Genomic DNA, 21,137 nt, shown 5'->3' on the forward strand with positions numbered 1-21,137 from the left:
GGATATAGTATCCGAGGTGGTTTAAAATACAAATCCGTGATCCACAATAGAAAAAGGAGAGTGTGGAATCCAATGAGCCAGCTTGTACCTAAGTTACGGTCAGAGCGAAAAAAGGTACGTCCATCACTGCCTCTCTAGTCCTTCACTGTAACGTTCCTCATCTACGAATCTTTCATCCTCGCTCAAATTAATGGGGTAATCGTCGCTTTGTCGCTCCGAATCTCTCTCGCTCCATTGTAAACAAAGGAAAATTGTGAGGAATATTACCTCCTGTGACGTCACGCTACTTCCAGTACAGGCATGGCTTTTTTTATTAGCGAGCAAAAGTTGCGAACTTTATCGTCGATTTTCTCTACTAAATCCTTTCAGCCAAAATATAGCAATATTGCGAAATGATCAAGTATGACACATAGAATGGATCTGCTATTCCCGTTTAAATAAAAAAAAATTCATTTCAGTAGGCCTTTAAAGGGAAATAGCAAAAGTCGTACCAATTTCATGGCTTCGCGTAACGAAATGAAGTTTGTAAAAAATAATACACTACAATAAACTGTACAAAGTTTAAAGACTACGGTTCAGTAAAAACACTGCGAGATAGTTCCACTACAGCGTTCTTCAGCACAAATGCCCCACTAAAGTTCCTGCATTTCGAAAGCTCCTTTCGTTTTTCTTTCTCTCCGTTGTCAAGTTTGTTGTAATAGAAATACACAAAGAATAAGAAATAAACAAGTCGCCGCACATATTCTAATGGCAGTCGTCCATCCATCCATCCATTTCCTACCGCTTGTCACCACTTGGTGGAAACACAGGGGGAACTTTATTTACCCGGGTAAATGGAAAGTTCCTGCGGTGGAAAAAGGCCTCATGTCATTTGTTTCCACCAAGTTGCACATTTTTACAAAATATTTCATTACTAATCAAGGAGAACCATGTGATCCGACGCGCCGCAGCGTGTTGCGGCTTTGTTTTCCTTTTCGCTGCTGAGAGGGTAGTACCGGGTCTTTCAAGTTTGATGGCGCACTTCAACAGATGCTGACATCCGAGTGTTTCATGTGGACTGACGAGAGCATGATGACAAGCAGACGCTGTGAATGGGAAGTATGATGGACTTGTGATGGCCAGAGATGGGTAGAGTAGCCAAGAATTGTACCCACGCAGGAGTACTCTTCAGGGTTTCTCCTACATGGATCATGTTGCACCGCAAAAATAAAAGCTGCTACACTTTAAAAATTAGTTTAGCTTTTTTACATGAAAACAAATTTAAGTTATATATTGTATGAATGGATATACTGTACAATTACAATATATAGTCTATTACAGTGGTTCTCCAACTTTGACATAGCACTAAATGGAATCCGTGTACCAATAGTGGTACTTTTACCACAGTTTGAGAATCACCGGTCTATTATTTTCACACTATTGACCATAATTGGTTTGAAATACATCTAAAGTTAAAATTCTTTGTGTGTTAAACATACTTGGCCAATAATGCTGATTCAAAAATATCATAACAATGTTTATCTGTGCTTTTTTTTTTAAAAACATGCATCTGAATCTCCTGTCAGCACACTAGTCGGCCCTGGAACGGAGTTGGCCCTCGCCAAAAGTAATGAGGGGAAGAAAAGTTCAAGAGAAAGGTATTTCAAGTTAAATAATGCCTTTCTTGTTCAAGCCTGTGAAAAATAACCCTTATGTTCACAGTAACGTCTAACTTTACACCGTGTGCATCTTCAAATCTCGGTTTAGACATCTCTGTGCATGTTCTCCCCTTGCGTGTGTGGGTTTTCTCCAGGTACTCCGACTTCCTCCCACATTCCAAAAATATGCCTGTTCATTGGAGACTCTATATTGTTCATAGGTGTGAATGATTGCTTGCATATCTGTACCCTGCGATTGGCTGGCAACCTGTCTAGGGTGTTCAGCCCCTCTCGCCCAAAGTCAGCTGGGATAGGCTTCAACTTACCCCTGTAACACTAATAAGGATAAGCGGTATCGAAAATGGATGGATGTAGTTCGTTCTGCTAATTTTTGTTAGCCTGTCAATGAGCGGGTCCATTGTACGTTAGCATTAAGCTAGCGCAAGCGACATTAGAGCCTACCTTCATCCTGTATAATTGTATTGCTTTTTTTTCCAGTTTATACTTACTGTATTATTAATTTAACGTGATTCCTACATATATGTGCACTTTATGTGTACATTTATGTACTTTCCTTTGTGTGCTTAGTTTTACAGAGACTTCATTGTGGAGAACATCAATAAACCACCTCATGTTATTTTTTTCCATCTCTAATTCAAAGGATTGTTTACATATTTGGCAAAATACATTTCAGCATTCCGGGAGGACAGAATATAGTGCAGCTGTCTTATCTTGTACAATAAACAGCAACAATAAAAAACAGATTAAAACAATATAAGAAATAAAAAAAACATTCTGATATGATTAACTAATGATATAGATTGTTTTTTAAATATATAGTACAGGCCAAAACTTTGGACACACCTTCTCATTTCTTTATTTTCATGACTATTTACATTGTAGATTGTCACTGAAGGCATCAATTATTGAATTGTGAAGTGAAAACCCTTTCAGGTGACTACCTCTTGAAGGTCAGCGAGAGAATGCCAAGAGTGTGCGAAACAGTAATCAGAGCAAAGGGTGGCTATTTTGCAGCAACTAGAATATAGAACATGTTTTCAGTTGTTTTTTTGTTAAGTACATAACTCCACATGTGTTCATTCGTAGTTTTGATGCCTTCAGTGACAATCTACAATGTAAATAGTCATGAAAATAAAGAAAACGCATTGAATGAGAATCTGTGTCCAAACTTTTGGGCTGTACTGTATGTATACATTTTCTAGTCTTTTCAAAGAACATATATGCATCATCGTTTATTTTCATATCTTATTTCAACTCAAACAAAAATAATATTTTGTGGTAATTTGTCATTAAATAGAGGCATCAATTTAACAGTTATTAAAATACTGAGGGTTGAAAGAGGTCATATTATGCAAAAACAACTTTTCTTACCTGTTGGCACCTGTTTTTGTATATTTGGTATCCTCAGCACTCCTCAATAATTAAATCTAAACCATGGAGGCGTGGTGGAGATACTAATAAAACACTTTTGCCTCTTTCAAAACGAGCCGTTTGGAATTTGAGACTATTCTGAAGTATTTTGCCATTCAGCGAATATCTCCATATACAGTAGTTTACCCACAGAGCTTTGTGCGAATCCGCCATTTTTATTTAGTTGACGTCAATAAGTTCCTCATTTTTATCCATCTTCATGTTGTGAGGCAGACTGGCTCTTACATGCACATGCATGCTAAACCCTCTGCTGTTGCCATTGTTTTAATTTATTTTTTTAAAGTAGCGTACTTAATTACTTCAGCACTATAAAACAACAACATGGCAGACCATGTGAAGACGCAGTCAAAGGGGGCCTGGCCTGGAGACGGGCTTCACCACGTAAATACGAGCGCCCACAAAACGGCCCATTCTGAAGAGACAGTCTAAAAGCGGCTTGAATATAGTCTGTAAAACAAAATCTAAGCATTTTGACCAAATAACCACCATTACATGAAATGTAGACCACAAGGAAGCGTTTTAAGAGTTTGAGTTTATTTCGAACATGCATGCATACAACATAATACATCACGATTTCCAGTTTTTTCTTTTCCACATGTCCGAAAAAGAATAGGAAGAAGCAGAGTTTATTTAACCCTTTTCCTTTACATAGCAGTGGCTAACACTTTTATTCATGTCCTGTTCTCAATTTATTCACAATATACTCCATAAGTAATAACATAAAAAAATAAACAATTAGTGAATTAAGTTGTTTCATATGGTGAGATAAATAAGATTATCAATAAATTCAGGTGTAGAAAAAACATATATGACCCTTTCAAAGTAAAAAGTAGCCATCTCAATCATTACTTAAGAATAAGTATTCAGTGAAAGAAAATACTCACATACTAGTAACTTCTCATTTATTACTTTGTGTGTAATGTAAAAAAGAGTAAAATATAAAATAGGTGTGTACACATTTATTTTGCTCAAAAACATATTTAACTCAAATTTTATAAAAGTTAAATATTGATAAAATAACATAAGTTAATGCACATTCAGCCACATTAAATTGTCTTAAATGAATTGTCCTTGTTTAGACTGAGACTTAGACTTAGACAAACTTTAATGATGCACAAGGGAAATAGTTCCAAAAAACACCCTTTAAACAGCCCAATCCTATCTAATTCAAGAGCAGGGGTGTCCACACTTTTTCTGCAGGCGAGCTACTTTTCATTGACCAATTTGACGGGATCCACCTCATTCATATATATAATTCATATTTATTTATTTATGAACATTTTTGTTAACGGGTTAAAGTTGTTTAATGATAATCCAAGCATGTTTAACACATATAGATTATTTTCTTTCACGAAGACAAGAATATAAGTTGGTGTATTACCTGATTCTGATGACTTGCATTGATTGGAATCAGACAGTAGTGATGATAACGTCCACATTATCAAATGGAGGAGAAAAAGTCCTCCTTTCTGTCGAATACCACATGAAAGTGGTTGGTTTTTGGCATCTTATTTGTCCAGCTTCCATACTCCTTTTTATACCCTTTACAAGAAATACATAGCTTGTGCACGCCAGTTTTCTGAGACTCTTATTTTGTTAGCGCAGGCAGGATGAAACAGCGCTTTTATTGTGAAGACAGGAACTGTGCAGGCGGTCTTTAGAGTTTTGACGGCAGGTACGGCGCGAGAGTCTGTTGAAATAAGAAGTGTTTCTCGCCTTCCTGTCGGTCATTTTTTCTTAATAATGATCTGGCAGCAGCCAACGTCATCTCACAAGACCTTCGGGTGCCGTGAATGTCAATCAAGAGATGAAAGTGACGTCTTGGTGAAGATTGATGATCGCTAATTTTTAGGTCTATTTTTTTAATGCCCGGCTGGCGATCGACTGACACACCCTCCACCATCGACCGACGTAATGGGCACCCCTGTTCTAGAGCTATGTTCATGCAGGCCAAATCTGTTTGGTTTTTTTTGCCCATACACACAGTATTTGATATGTGTCTGATTTCTTCATGCCACTGTGAATAGTGCAATTCACATTTTCTAAAAATTGGATGCAGGTTTCTGTCATAAGTGGCTATAAATCTGATATGTATCCAATCCAACTGCAGCATACTTGCCAACCTTGAGACCTCCGATTTCGAGAGGTGGGGGGGTGGGGCGTGGTTAAGAGGGGAGGAGTATACAGCTAGAATTCACCAAGTCAAGTATGTCATATATATATATTAGGGCTGCAACTAACGATTAATTTGATAATCGATTAATCTGTCGATTATTACTTCGATAAATCGATTAATAATCGGATAAAAGAGACGAACTACATTTCTATCCTTTCCAGTATTTTATTGAAAAAAACCAGCATACTGGCACCATACTTATTTTGATTATTGTTTCTCAGCTGTTTGTACATGTTGCAGTTTATAAATAAAGGTTTATTTAAAAATTAAAAAAAATTCTTTTTTTTTTTTTTTTTTTTTAAAAGCCTCTGCGCATAGCATAGATCCAACGAATCGATGACTAAATTAATCGGCAACTATTTTTATAATCGATTTTAATCGATTTAATCGATTAGTTGTTGCAGCCCTAATATATATATATAAAATAAATACTTGACTTTCAGTGAATTCTAGCTATATATATATATACATTTATTTTATTATATATATATATATATATATATATATATATATATATATATATATATATATATATATATATATATATATATATATATACAGTATATAAAAGAAATACTTGAATTTCAGTGTTCATTTATTTACACATATACACACACATAACACTCATCTACTCATTATTGTACTTGAAAGACTTGATCAAATACACAGTAATGAAAACACATTTGTTCTACTAACTGTACTGTGCTTGCTGCTTACTAAAAAAAACAACACTTACCTTTCACAATTTGAGTAGCCTTTGTTCTTCCATTTGCGTACTGGCGAGCGATCTCTGAATCCGGGAACATATCCTTCACGGATTTGTTGTAGACATCCGCAAATGAGAATGGGATGTTGCTTCCAGCTATCAGCATAGCCATCTTTGTCTCGGCATATGTTACACCATCGGGTCTCCATTTAGCGAGGTGGCCCATAAGACTGGGCTGGGACCGGTGCGCGGTGCTGCGTTGCCGTCGCTTTGTGCTTCGCTGACCGTTCATGACTGAGTATATCCGTTCGGCCACCGTGTTCAATGCATACGCATCATACATAGATGTTTCCAACCGGAAGTTTAGCAGGAAATTTAAAATTGCACTTTATAAGTTAACCCGGCTGTATTGGCATGTGTTGCAATGTTAAGATTTCATCACTGATATATAAACTATCAGAATGCGTGGTCGGTAGTAGTGGCTTTCAGTAGGCCTTTAATAGAAAACTATGATTTATTTGGTGAAATAAGGTGAACCACCTCCATGCTTATGCTTACTGATCAGGTTTATTGATTGTATATACATGTAGCTATTTTTATGGTTCTTGCACAGGTGTGTTTTTTGTGTGTACAATATGTGTGTTTGAGAGGGAAAGAGAGAGAGAGATAAGGGTGGAGTTGTAGGGGCGGTGTTTTTGGACCTCAGGAAAGCATTTAAAACAGTAAATCATTCTGTTCTTCTTACCAAGCTCTCAAAATGTTTACTTTTCTCAAAATGCTGTGAGCTGGATTGAATCGTATCTGCATGATCGAACACAATCTGTATCAGTTAACAACTGCAGATCTGACTCTCTTAGGCTAACCTCCGCAGTCCCTCAGGGGTCAATATTAGGCCCCCTTCTATTTAGCCTCTATATTGATGATTTGCCCTACTGTTTGTCCTGAAGCTGAATGCTTAATGTACGCAGACGACACAGTTTTCTTCCTTCATGGTCACACCAAAGACATTGTTGCTGCTAAACTCACTAAAACAATGTCCTATGTTACAACTTGGTTGCAGGAGTGAGGTCTACAGCTAAACCTTTCTAAAACTGTAGGCATGTATGTAACTAAAACAAAAAAAGTATCATATGACCCCGACATACATATTAATGGAGAAAGAATACAAATTGTCAGCCAATATAAATATATTGGCTTAATAATAGATTCAGAGCTTCCCTTTAAAGCCCATATTGGCAAATTGTGTAAAATAATCAAGTTTAATCTTGCAAATTTTCGAGCAATTCGAAGTGAAATGTCAACTGAAGCTGCAAAATTGTATTGGCATTCAATGATTTTCAGCCACTTCAACTATTGCCTTACCAGCTGGTGTCAGGCTGGTCAGTTAAAAAAACAAAACATTGGAAATGTTGTACAAACAAGCAATTAAAGTTATGGATAAAAAAAACCTAGGCTCTATCATCACTGTGCCATTCTAAAAAAAAATACAGAATTTTAAACTGGGACAGTCTTCACACATTTGCAGACTTAAAAGTGACCTATAAAGTACTGCATGGATTGGCTCCAGATCCTCTGGCAGAGTTCATCAGCCAAAGAAACAGCCGTGAGCGCGTCACTGGAGGCTCTGTCAGAGGTGACTGTTATATTCCTCTGCGCAGGACCACTTTCAGTAAGTCGGCCTGGTCAGTAAGGAGCGCAAATGTGTGGAACTCAGTACCTGAGGAGGTTAAACTGCTCACAACGTACAAGGCCTTCACAAAAACATTAAACATGTGGCTTATCAACGCCTATAGCTGCCAGCACTAAAAGATGAGCCTGTTTTGATGCTAAGATAAATGTTATGTTGTGATGTTGTATTTAATATTTTTTATCATATTGTGTTGTGTGCTTTTATTATTTTTCTCTCTCTACCTTTTCTTTTTCTTTTAAATTGTAATTTTAATGCCTTTTTTACATCATGGCCAGGGGACTACAGATGAAAACTAGCCTTCTGGCTAATTCTGGCATTTTTAACCATGTGCAGTCATGTCTTTTATGAAATTGCATTGGCCCCTTTGAAATAAACTAATCTATTCTAACAGCTGATACTCCAAAATATTTACGTTTGAAAGTTACTCATGGTATAATGATAGAGTTTACATTTAGAGGTGTGCAGATACATGCGATGCAGCTCGATTAGCAAATGCAGTGTGGGCGCGAGGGTGTGGCGTGGTGTATAATAATATCATCAGTCCTCCTTCCTTCATGACATAGGTGAATGCACAACCATTATAATCACTTTCACACACACACACACACACACACAGGGCCCCTAGACCTGTCTCCTACATAGTGATTGATTATTCATCAAGAGCTGTCACCCAATCTACTATTTTTTATATGAATGATGTTTGTCTCCTTACAGGAAGCACATTTTGACATTCGCACCGTGGTCCAAAATACTACTTCACGCAGAAGCATGTTTAGGAATAAACCTACAGTAGACCTATTGTGAATTTTTGTCTTATTAATGTTGTTACAATGTTGTATACTAGTGTTCAACAATGCCAAAGCATAAAGTCATTAGGTTCATTTTAGGGATGGGTGATATGGCTTAATATCTATATCTGCGATAATGATATATATCTCAATTTATTTGTTATACAAATGATATTAGACACAGTTCAAAATGGGTTACAAAAGCCCCTAATTTGGCTGCTGACATATGCAGTAACATTGCATTATTTCTGGTTGTATTGTTTTGTTATAACTTGTATTAATCTCCTTGCTAATGTACTGTTAATATCTGGTTATTTTCTTTTGTAACATGTTCTATCTAACACTTGTTTGTCTCACTTTACATTAGTTTTGGGCAATACTACAAATGGAAGGTAGTATTGCTAGTATACCAATGCTGATAGTGATAATTCACATTTTCAAGATCATTAAATGATTAGATTTTTGACCACCATTGCTGGGTTGCATATGACGTCATATCCGTTCTTCTACAAAACCCAAGACCAGTGAAGTTGGCACGTTGGGTAAATCGTAAATAAAAACAGAATACAATGATTTGCAAATCCTTTTCAACTTATATTCAATTGAATAGACTGCAAAGACAAGATATTTAATGTTCAAACTGAGAATGTTTTATTTTCTTGGCAAATAATCATTAATGTAGAATTTAATGGCAGCAACACATTGCAAAAAAGTTGGCACAGGGGCATTTTTACCACTGTGTTACCTTTCCTTTTAACAACACTCAGTAAAGTTTGGGAACTGAGGAAACCAATTTTTGAAGCTTTTCAGGTGGAATTATTTCCCATTCTTGCTTGACGTACAGTTTAAGTTGTTCAACAGTCCGGGGTCTTCGTTGTCGTATTTCACGCTTCATAATGCGCCACACATTTTCAATGCGAGACAGGTCTGGACTACAGGCAGGCCAGTCTAGTACCCGCACTCTTTTACTATGAAGCCACGCTGTTATAACACGTGGCTTGGCATTGTTTTGCTGAAATAAGTAGGGGTGTTGCTTGGATGGCAACATACACTATATTGTCAAAAGTATTTGACCACCCATCCAAATGATCAGAATTAGGTGTTCTAATAACTTGACAGGTGTATAAAATCAAGCACTTAGGCATGGAGACTATTTCTACAAACATTTGTGAAAGAATGGGTCCGCTCTCAGGAGCTCCGTGATTTCCAGCGTGGAACTGTCATAGGATGCCACCTGTGCAACAAATCCAGTCGTGAAATTTCCTGGCTCCTAAATAATACAAAGTCAACTGTCGGCTTTATTGTAAGAAAATGGGGTGGGCCCTTCCTCGGCAGAGGGTGTCTTGTGGTAAGCCGGGCCGAAACACCCCATGACGCTGGGGCACAAAACTGAAGATGTGTCCCAATGGTGGAAAAGCCTCCCAGCAGTGTCACTTAGCCTCATTTAGGTATGCGGTCAGGTGCAAGCCTGGCTCAGGGGGGAGGACGCCACTGCCATGCAGAGTCCCCAGGGATTGTACCTACTAGTCCTTTCAACAAATTCTATTGTAAGAAAATTGAAGAGTTTGGGAACAACAGCAACTCAGCCACAAAGTAAACTGACAGGGGTCAGCGGATGCTGAAGCGCATAGTGCAAAGTGGTCGCTGACTTTCTGCACAGTCAGTTGCTACAGAGCTCCAAACTTCATGTGACCTTCCAATTAGCCCACGTACAGTACGCAGAGAGCTTCATGGAATGTGTTTCCATGGCCGAGCAGGTGCATCTAAGCCATACATCACCAAGTCCAATGCAAAGCAAGGGATGTAGTGGTGTAAACTTAGCACTCCACTGCTCTAAAGTCCAGAGGTGACGCCTTCTCTGGAGTGATGAATCACGTTTTTCCATCTGGCAATCTGATGGACGAGTCTGGATTTGGAGGTTGCCAGGAGAACGCTACATTTCGGACTGCATTGTGCCGAGTGTGAAATTTGGTGGCGGCGGAATTATGATGTGGAGTTGTTTTTCAGGAGTTGGGCTTGGCCCCTTAGTTCCAGTGAAAGGAACTTTGAATGCTCCAGGATACCAAAACATTTTGGACAATCCCATGCTCCCAACCTTGTGGGAACAGTTTGGAGCGGGCCCCTTCCTCTTCCAACATGACTTGCACAAAGCAAGGTCCATAAAGACATGGATGACAGAGTCTGGTGTGGATGAACTTGACTGGCCTGCACATAGTCCTGACCTGAACCCGACAGACCAATTTTGGGATGAATTATAACGGAGACTGAGAGCCAGGTCTTCTGGACCAACATCAGTGTGTGACCAATGCGCTTTTGGAAGAATGGTTGAAAATTCCTATAAACACACTCCGCAACCTTGTGGACAGCCTTCCCAGAAGAGTTGAAGCTGTAATAGCTGCTAAAGGTGGACCGACATCATATTGAACCCTATGAGTTAGGAATGGAATGGCACTTCAAGTTCATATGTGAGTCAAGGCAGGTGGCCAAATACTTTTGGCAATACAGTGTATGTTGTTCCAAAACCTGTATGTACCTTGCAGCATTAATGGTGCCTTCACAGATGTGTAAGTTACCCATGCCTTGGGCACTAATACACCCCCATACCATCACAGATGCTGGCTTTTCAACTTTGCGTCTAGAACAGTCCAGATGGTTAATTTCCTCTTTGGTCCAGAGGACACAACGTCCGCAGTTTCCAAAAACAATTTGAAATGTGGACTCGTCAGACCACAGAACACTTTTCCACTTTGCATCAGTCCATCTTCGATGAGCTCGGGCCCAGCGAAGCCGGCGGCGTTTCTGGGTGTTGTTGATAAATGGCTTTCACTTTGCATAGTAGAGTTTTAACTTGCACTTACAGATGTAGCGACCAACTGTAGTTACTGACAGTGGTTTTCTGAAGTGTTCCTGAGCCCATGTGGTGATATTCTTTACACACTGATGTCGCTTTTTGATGCAGTACCGCCTTAGGGATCGAAGGTCACGGGCATTGCCGCTTACATGCAGTGATTTCTACAGATTCTCTGAACCTTTTGATAATATTACGGACCGTAGATGGTGACATCACTAAATTACTTGCAAAAGCGTGTTGAGAAATGTTGTTCTTAAACTGTTGGACAATTTGCTCACATGTTTGGTCACAAAGTGGTGACCCTCGCCCCATCCTTGTTTGTGAATGACTGAGCATTTCATGGAAGCTGCTTTTATACCCAATCATGGCACCTACCTGTTCCAAATTAGCCTGTTCACCCATGGGATTTTCCAAATAAGTGTTTGATGAGCATTCCTCAACTTTCTCAGTCTTTTTTGCCACTTGTGCCAGCTTTTTTGAAACATGTTGCAGGCATCAAATTCCAAATGAGCTAATATTTGCAAAAAATAACTAAAGTTTACCAGTTCGAATGTTAAATATCTTGTCTTTGCAGTCTATTCAATTGAATATAGGTTGAAAAGGATTTGCAAATCATTGTATTCTGTTTTTATTTACGATTTTCACAACGTGCCAACTTCACTGGTTTTGGGTTTTGTACTTGGTGGCCTACAGGGGACGCCTGCTGGGAAGGTTTGAAAAATAAGAAAAATGGTCAATTTTTAGGAATAATCAATGTAAGTCTAAAATCCCTTTAAACTTAACCAAGTAGAAAAAGATGGTTGATCCTTCGAATCTCTGCTGCAGTGTTGTGCACTGGAACCATGTTTAAGTTTTTACAAGAGTGTAATTTAGCATGAGGTGTGAAAGCATAGCTGTGGGGGGAATTATGGCAGGAGTCAGGGTGTCACGTGCCGCTCGTTGGAATTTCTTTACCGAGGCGCAACTTTCCACCAGATGCCCGCACTCCCATTCGACACGTGCTACGCCGTCTCATACAGCGTGCATCCAATCCCACCCCGCCTTCAGCACTTCTCAGGTTATATTCGGAGATAATGGCGAGTGTTACTAGGAGAGCTTCATCTCCGCAGCCTTAGGCGGTCGTGACCCAGACAACTCGGTTTAACCCCGACACTCATTTACACTATCGTCTAATCTGTGACGACAATAGGCCCCGTCTTGCCAAGCGCCGCCCTTAATGGCGCGTTGACGCACACGCTGGCGGGAGAAGGCGTGACCCCCGTCGAGGGACAGACTGGTGCGAGGTTTGCGGAAAGGTCAGAAAAACAGGACAAGCAGAGTGTCAGGTCTAACTCAGTCTTTTAGAGCAGTGTTTTTCTACCACTGTCACGCGGCACACTAGAGTGCCGTGAGATACAGTCTGGTGTGCCGTGGGAGAATATGTAATTTCACCTATTTGGGTTAAAAATATTTTTGGCAAACCAGTAATAATAATCTGCAAATGTGCCGTTATTGAGTGTCGGTGCTGTCTAGAGCTCGGCAGTGTAACCATGTTGTACCATATCAGTAGGTGACAGCAGGTAGCTAATTGCTTTGTAGATGTCGGGAACATGGTTTGTCGTGATCACAATATGCAGACGACAGCGTGCAGGTAAAAAGGTATCTAAAATGAAACTAAAACTGAACTGGTTGCAAAGTAAAGAAAACGGAATGCTGGACGACAGCAAAGACTTACAGCGTGTGAAACAGACAGCGTCCACAAAGTACATCCGAACATGACATGACAATCAACAATGTCCTCGCAAAGGATAGCGACAACTTAACTAGCCTTGATTGCTAAAACAAAGCAGGTGCGGGGAATAGCGCTCGAGGAAGACCTGAAACTTCTACGGGAAAATACCAACAAAACGGGAAAAGTCGTGATCACAATATGCAGACGACAGCGTGCAGTTAAAAAGGTATCTAAAATGAAACTAAAACTGAACTGGTTGCAAAGTAAAGAAAACGGAATGCTGGACGACAGCAAAGACTTACAGCGTGTGAAACAGACGGCGTCCACAAAGTACATCCGAACATGACATGACAATCAACAATGTCCTCGCAAAGGATGGCGACAACTTAACTAGCCTTGATTGCTAAAACAAAGCAGGTGCGGGGAATAGCGCTCGAGGAAGACCTGAAACTTCTACGGGAAAATACCAACAAAACGGGAAAAGTCACCAAATAGGAGCGCGAGACAAGAACTAAAACACTACACACAGGAAGACACCAAAAAACTCCAAATAAGTCACGCCGTGACGTTACAGTACTTTGAGACAAGAGCTATAGTCATGCATGGTTGGTTATGGTTTGAATCCTTATCCAACACTTGCGAGAACAACTTTTTATTGTCAATAACAGCTGCTGAGTTTCATTTTTTATGTTTTCTGCTGGTGGTGTGCCTCCACATTTTTTCAATGAAAAAAAAATGTGCCTTTGCTCAAAAAAGGTTGAAAAACACTGTTTTAGAGATCCTCCTGTATAATCAGCCCTGCATCTTGTGTCACTCGTGAATACTGAAAATGAGGTTTTGAAACGGACAAAAGGTGACATTCTCGTTGAACGCCACCTCCGGTGTGCAGTCATGACTCAATCTGATCCCAGTCGGAATTCTGCTGGAATGCTACCTACCGTAGGAATAGCTCTGTGTGATGCTTTCAATTAAAGTTTGTGCTGTAGAGATAGCCTAAGTGGGATTTGTGCCGTGGGGCTGTATGTGTATGTGTGTGCATTATGCATTCGTGTGTGTGTGTGTGTGTGTGTGTGTGTGTGTGTGTGTGTGTGTGTGTGTGTGTGTGTGTGTGTGTGTGTGTGTGTGTGTGTGTGTGTGTGTGTGTGTGTGTGTGTGTGTGTGTGTGTGTGTGTTAAAGGCTCAAGGCCCTAGCACAGTTTTAATCTTAGATACAGACTGTGATATGATTTTCCACGTAAGGCTCTCGCTGTCTTTTACCCTCACTTGTTTACATTTCACCCGCCCTCATTTTGTAGGATCCCTATTTTTGGGAAGAAAAGGTGAACGGTAAACAAATGAGTGGTGTAAAAAAAATAATTAAGGAATATTACTTCCTCCGCTGCCTCACTCCGATCAACATGATGATTTGAAGCTGACAACACAAGGCGTTAACTGCCTTTGCTGTGATTAGTTACTGTGAGGATTTGGCACACCGTGCTTCCGACTAGCAGCTTTTGGGTCGCGAGCTCAATTTTGCACCCCTCCATCTCCCGCCACGGTCTGTTTTCCTGAGCGCTAACAGAGATTTGCTGCTCGGATGCAAACGTGTGCTCCGAAGGCTTTGAGTGCTGCCTGACCTAGTGGCTCCCGCCGCATGTGCAAAAAGCTTAGCTAATGGTCTGTTAGCTAAGCTGCCGCTTGGATGACATGTTTAGTGACTCCCTCGGCCCCAAAACAAGTTGGATGTTTTCAAACCCAGATCCCAGAAACACTGAAGTAAACAATAAATATACTGTACACGCAGAGCAATGACATTAAGGTAAAGTTAAAGTACCAATGATTGTCACACACACACTAGGTGTGGTGAAATGATCCTCTGCATTTGACCCATCACCCTAGATCAGGGGTCACCAACGTGGTGCCCGCGGGCACCAGGTAGCCCGTAAGGACCAGATGAGTAGCCCGCAGGCCTGTTCTAAAAATAGCTCAAATAGCAGCACTTACCAGTGAGCTGCCTCTATTTTTTAAATTGTATTTATTTACTAGCAAGCTGGTCTCGCTTTGCCTGACATTTTTAAATCTAAGAGAGACAAAACTCAAAATAGAATTTGAAAATCCAAGAAAATATTTTAAAGACTTGGTCTTCACTTGTTTAAATACATTCATACATTTTTTTTTACTTTGCTTCTTATAACTTTTAGAAAGACAATTTTAAAAGAAAAAATACAACCTTAAAAATGATTTTAGGATTTTTAAACACATATACCTTTTTACCTTTTAAATTCCTACAATTTTTATTGTAAAGAATAATAAATCAATTTTAATTTAATTCTTCATTTTAGCTTCTGTTTTTTCGACGAAGAATATTTGTGAAATATTTCTTCAAACTTATTATGATTAAAATTCAAAAAAAAAATTCTGGCAAATCTAGAAAATCTGTAGAATCAAATTTAAATCTTATTTCAAAGTCTTTTGAATGTATTTTAAAATTTTTGTTCTGGAAAATCTAGAAGAAATAATGATTTGTCTTTGTTATAAATATAGCTTGGTCCAATTTGTTATATATTCTAACAAAGTGTAGATTGGATTTTAACCTATTTAAAACATGTCATCAAAATTCTAAAATTAATCTTAATCAGGAAAAATTACTAATGATGTTCCATAAATTCTTTTTTTAATTTTTTCAAAAAGATTCAAAATTAGCTAGGTTTTGTCTTCTTTTTTTCGGTTGAATTTTGAATTTTAAAGAGTCAAAATTGAAGATAAACTATGTTTCAAAGTTTAATTGTCATTTTTTTCATGTTTTCTCCTCTTTTAAACCGTTCAATTAAGTATAAATATCATTAATTATTAATAATAACATAGAGTTAAAGGTAAATTGAGCAAATTGGCTATTTCCGGCAATTTATTTAAGTGTGTATCAAACTGGTAGCCCTTCGCATAAATCAGTACCCAAGAAGTAGCTCTTGGTTTCAAAAAGGTTGGTGACCCCTGCCCTAGATCACCCCCTGGGAGGCGAAGGGAGCAGTGAGCAGCAGCGGTGGTCGCGCCTTGGAAATATTTTTGGTGATTTGACCCCCAATTCAAACCCTTGATGCTGAGTGTCAAGCAGGGAGGTAATGGGTCCCATTTTTATAGTCTTTGGTATGACTCGGCCGGGGTCTGAACTCACGACCTACCGGTCTCAGGGCGGACACTCCAACCATGACAGTATTGTCAGTAGTAGGAGTGTCGAAAAAATCGAATCGCGATTCTTACTTGTAAACGATTTTTATTGATTAAAAAAATCTAAATATATATATTTTTTAATCGGTCCTGTTCAGCCACTCAGGCAAATCATGTTGTGGATGTAAATCCCCATATCTGCTGTACATATTTACTTGAGAAAAGAGAAGTGTTTGATTGATTGATTGAGACTTTTATTAGTAGGTTGCACAGTGAAGTACATATTCCGTACAATTGACCACTAAATGATAACACCCGAATACGTTTTTCAACTTGTTTAAGTCGGGGTCCACTTAAATTGATTCATGATACAGATATATACTATCAGATATATACTATCATCATAATACAGTCATCACACAAGATAATCACATTGAATTATTTACATTATTTACAATCCGGGGTGTGGTGGGGGCGGGGGGGGGGGGGGGGGGGGGGGGGCTTAGGTTTGGTTGTTATCATCAGTCATCAACAATTGAGAACAAAGAAATGGATATTGGAACAGTGTAGGTCTGACTTGGTAGGATTTGTACAGCAAGTAGTGGACATAGAGAGAGAGAGAGAGAGATCAGAAGGCACAAGAAAAAGTATCTGCATTTGATTGTTTACATTTGATTATTAACAATCCGGGGAGGGTGTTAGTTTAGGGTTGTAGCTGCCTAGAGGTGTACTTTTATTGCGGTTTTGAAGGTTGAATATTTCTCTTGTTGCCTTATTTGTATTTGACTTTATTAGATGTTTAGGTAGAATTGTATTAAACAAAATCAAGTTTCTTTTAAGTAATACAGACATTTATCCAAGCTGTTATCTATTTTATAGAGGAATGTAGTTAACCATGGGACTGACACTCAATGTTATTAAAAAAAAGTATTGATTGTAAATCGAGAATCGATTTTGAATCAAATCGTTGCCCCAAGAATCTAATCGAATCATGTGTTGCCCAAAGATTCACAGCCCCAGTCAGGAGGGTTTGGTATCCTTTAGGTATGTGCCGATAAATTTAATTATCATCATGTCCATTGCTTAAAATAAATTATGTTTCTTACATGTATTACTGGAGGGCGAGGCTACTAAACATGTTACACACCGAGTAAAAATAGACAGTAAGACATGTTAATTGCGAAATAACGCAATAAATAAGTGCTTAGGAAAGTTTAAGAAGTGTAGATGAGAGTGTGTTACAGCAGAAAGTAAGCAGTTATTAACATGAAATTAACATGTAGATTATTAAAGGCCTACTGAAACCCACTACTACCGACCACGTAGTCTGATAGTTTATATAGCAATGATGAAATCTTAACATTGCAACACATGCCAATACGGCCGGGTTAGATAAGTAAAGTGCAATTTTAAATTTCCCGCCAAATATCCTGCTGAAAACGTCTCGGTATGCATTGTGGCCAGCTATTAAGTCGTCTGTTTTCATCGCAAAATTCCACAGTATTCTGGACATCTGTGTTGGTGAATCTTTTGCAATTTGTTTAATGAACAATGGAGATAGTAAAGAAGAAAGCTGTAGGTGGGAAGCGGTGTATTAGCGGGCGGCTGCAGCAACACAAACACGTAGCGGCTACATCGTAGCCGATGTTTCATTATTTACATTGGCCTGTGGAGAACTGGGAGAACAGAGACTCTTACCAGGAGGACTTTGAGTTGGATATGCGCTACCGTGAGTATGCAGCTGCGGCTTCCAAACATTTGATCGCTTGCCCGTACGTGCGTGCCGCTATGTGCATGTCACGTACGTAACTTTGGGGAAATATATGTGCTGTATGAACTTTGCGGAGGTGAACGGTACTTTGGGCTGTGGGATTGAGTGTGTTGTGCGGGTGTTTGATTTGTATTGGCGGGTTATATGGACGGGAGGGGGGAGGTGTTTGTTATGCGGTATTAATTTGTGGCATATTAAATATAAGCCTGGTTGTGTTGTGGCTAATAGAATATATATATGTCTTGTGTTTATTTACTGTTTTAGTCATTCCCAGCTGAATATCAGGTCCCACCCGCCTCTCACAGCATCTTCCCTATCTGAATCGCTTCCACTGCCCTCTAATCCTTCACTCTCACTTTCCTCATCCACAAATCTTTCGTCCTCGCTCAAATTAATGGGGAAATCGTCGCTTTCTCGGTCCGAATCGCTCTCGCTGCTTGTGGCCATGATTGTAAACAATGTGCAGATGTGAGGAGCTCCACAACCTGTGACGTCTCGCTACTTCCGGTACAGGCAAGGCTTTTTTTTATCAGCGACCAAAAGTTGCGAACTTTATCGTCAATGTTCTCTACTAAATCCTTTCAGCAAAAATATGGCAATATCGCGAAATGATCAAGTATGACACAGAATGGATCTGCTATCCCCGTTTAAATAAGAAAATCTCATTTCAGTAGGCCTTTAAGAGTCTAGAGCTGTGGCTGTCAAGCTTTTTTCACCAAGTACCACTTCAGAAAACACTTGGCTCATAATGACCAACATTGAAATACAAATACGGTACTTATTCCCGGTACCTGGGAATCGATACTGGTACTTAACTGTACCAATTTTCGGTACTTTTGTGTCTGTTAATAAATATTGTTTTTGATATTAAATTCTCATTGTGTATTGCAACATTTAAAAATTAGCAGATTGTGATACTTTGACAGTTGTTGTGTCGTCACATTTCTGAGTCTCAATTACAGTTGCAAGTCTAAGATGTTAGATAGCTGTAGTGTATAGTTTATGGTGTGTTGTTTTTGTTGTTGCGCCTTTTAATACTGTACTTATTACATAAATGGTAAATGGGTTATACTTGTATAGCGCTTTTCTACCTTCAAGGTACTCAAAGCGCTTTGAAACTGTTTCCACATTCACCCACTGATGGCAGGAGCTGCCATGCAAGGCCCTAACCACGACCCATCAGGAGCAAGGGTGAAGTGTCTTGCTCAAGGTCACAACGGACGTGACGAGGTTGGTAGAAGGTGGGGATCGAACCAGGAACCCTCAGGTTGCTGGCACGGCCACTCTCCCAACCGCGCCACGCCGTCCCTGCAAGCTGTATGATCGTAACGTGCATCTTAGTTGTACTTTTCATTGACAAACTTGGAGATCGCAATGTAAAATCTCTAATGCTAATCAGTAGCATGTCAATAGCAAAGCAAATGTATATTAGCATCAAGCTAGCACATTTTTGGAAAAGTGAAACCTTACGTTGGAGAGGGTTTTTTTGTCAATTTCTTTGCTGCCATTGAAAATTGCAATTGCTCAGTGCAGGTGGAGTGATCACCAAGAGCTGAAGTGCAAAAAGCCGACTGAGTCGGAAACCGGGCGTGACGTCAACCGCAAACCGGGTCTGGTAAGATGGCGCCTTTGGATTTTACGTCAATTGGTGCCAGGTAGGACCGGCGGGATTCGGTCGTGCCAAAAAAGTAGAGGATGCGGTACCCATCCCTATCTGTTCAGGTGAAAAGCTAATGATTGAATAATGATTCTGTACTACTACTAGCTATACCTACCTGTTGCCCTTTTTAGTGTTAGTGGTTTTGGAACGCAGGCAACACGGTGGAACAGGGGTTAGTGCATGTGCCTCACAATACGAAGGTCCTGAGAAGTCCTGAGTTCAATCCCGGGCTCGGGATCTTTCTGTGTGGAGTATGCATGTTCTCCCGGTGACTGCGTGGGTTCCCTCACTAAATTGGCCCTAGTGTGTGAATGTTGTCTGTCTATCTGTGCTGGCCCTGGGATGAGGTGGCGACTTGTCCACGGTGTACCCCGCCTTCCGCCCGAATGCAGCTGAGATAGGCTCCAGCACCCCCCGCGACCCCGAAAGGGACAAGCAGTAGAAAATGGATGGATGGGTTTAGGTACGCATCCCTATTCGCCAAGTGTGGAGAAGTTGTTCCAGAGTATAACAAAAGACGAATGAATTTTAGCCTCCCATTGTAAATCTTAGGAACCCATCAGTGAAAAGACACATAGGCATATTACATAAAGGACCGTGTGACTGTGCTCCGGCGCTCACGCATCAGCTGCTAACGTACCCATCAGTGGTATTTACGGCGCAGGCCTTCAGGTAAAAACCCTGTAAGATGAAATATTGATTTTCCAACCACACTATCACTCTCAAGCTCGGCGGCCTCCCTTCTAATAAAACCTCAACCTCACAGTCGATGTCAGAGCGTTCTGTGTCCTTTTGAGTCCCACATGAAGTAGAAATGATTCTTTGTTTGCATTAATTGACTGATGGCCTTTGTACGCTTACAAAGCCACCTGTAAGAAATATGTGTCAAAGTCTAAAGCCCGTGTGTCAAAGTCAGGCCCGGGGCGCCAGATTTGGCTTGCTACATCATTTAATATGGCCTTAATAACATCATTCAGTGTGGTCCGCCACATCATTTATGGTGGTCCTCCACATCATTTAAAGTGGCCCGCCACGTCATTCAATCTAGTTTTCCATGTCATTATAGTGGCCCGTCATGGCATTCAATGTGGTCTGCCACATCATTTGATGTGGTCTGCCATATCATTTGTCAACGTCATTTTTAATGTGGCCTGCCATGTCATTCAATGTGGTCTTCCACATCATTTATAGTGGTCTGCCACATCATACAATGTGGTCTTCCACGTCATTTAATGGGGCCCTTCATGTCATTCAATGTGGTCTTCAGTGTTGGGACTGACGCGTTACAAAGTAACGCTGTTAGTTTCGGCGGTAACTAGTAATCTAACGCGTTATTTTTTATATACGGTAACTCAGTTACCGTTACTACATGATGCGTTACTGCGTTATTTTACGCTATTTTTTATGTAGTATAGGTTAGAAACAGAAAATCTGAGTGTGTTTTATTGGAGCGCTGCGGTGTCGTCCTTCTGATTCTTCTTGCGTAATAGTTACTTTTCACAGTAACGCATTACTTTTTGGTGTAAGTAACTGAGTTAGTAACTGGGTTAC

The 21,137-nt window shown here is 39.8% G+C and overlaps 1 protein-coding gene across 11 annotated transcripts in view; it reads left to right on the top strand.

The window, feature by feature from the left end:
- cfap221 (cilia and flagella associated protein 221) overlaps positions 1 to 21,137 on the top strand; it is a 121,888-nt gene that overhangs the window by 87,153 nt on the left and 13,598 nt on the right. Inside the window, exons 25-26 of one of the 11 annotated variants that reach the window (XR_009827342.1) lie at positions 1,566 to 1,637; positions 2,226 to 2,262. The exons of 9 other annotated variants lie outside the window; for them this stretch is intronic. The gene's annotated coding sequence lies outside the window, so the exon portion shown is untranslated. Of the gene's footprint in view, positions 1 to 1,565; positions 1,638 to 2,225; positions 2,263 to 21,137 lie in introns of those variants that run through there. One more of the 11 variants, XR_009827345.1, reaches the window with a different exon arrangement.

The sequence above is a fragment of the Entelurus aequoreus genome, linkage group LG01, assembly GCF_033978785.1.
Source record: "Entelurus aequoreus isolate RoL-2023_Sb linkage group LG01, RoL_Eaeq_v1.1, whole genome shotgun sequence".
In the NCBI taxonomy this organism is placed as follows: Eukaryota; Metazoa; Chordata; class Actinopteri; order Syngnathiformes; family Syngnathidae; genus Entelurus; species Entelurus aequoreus.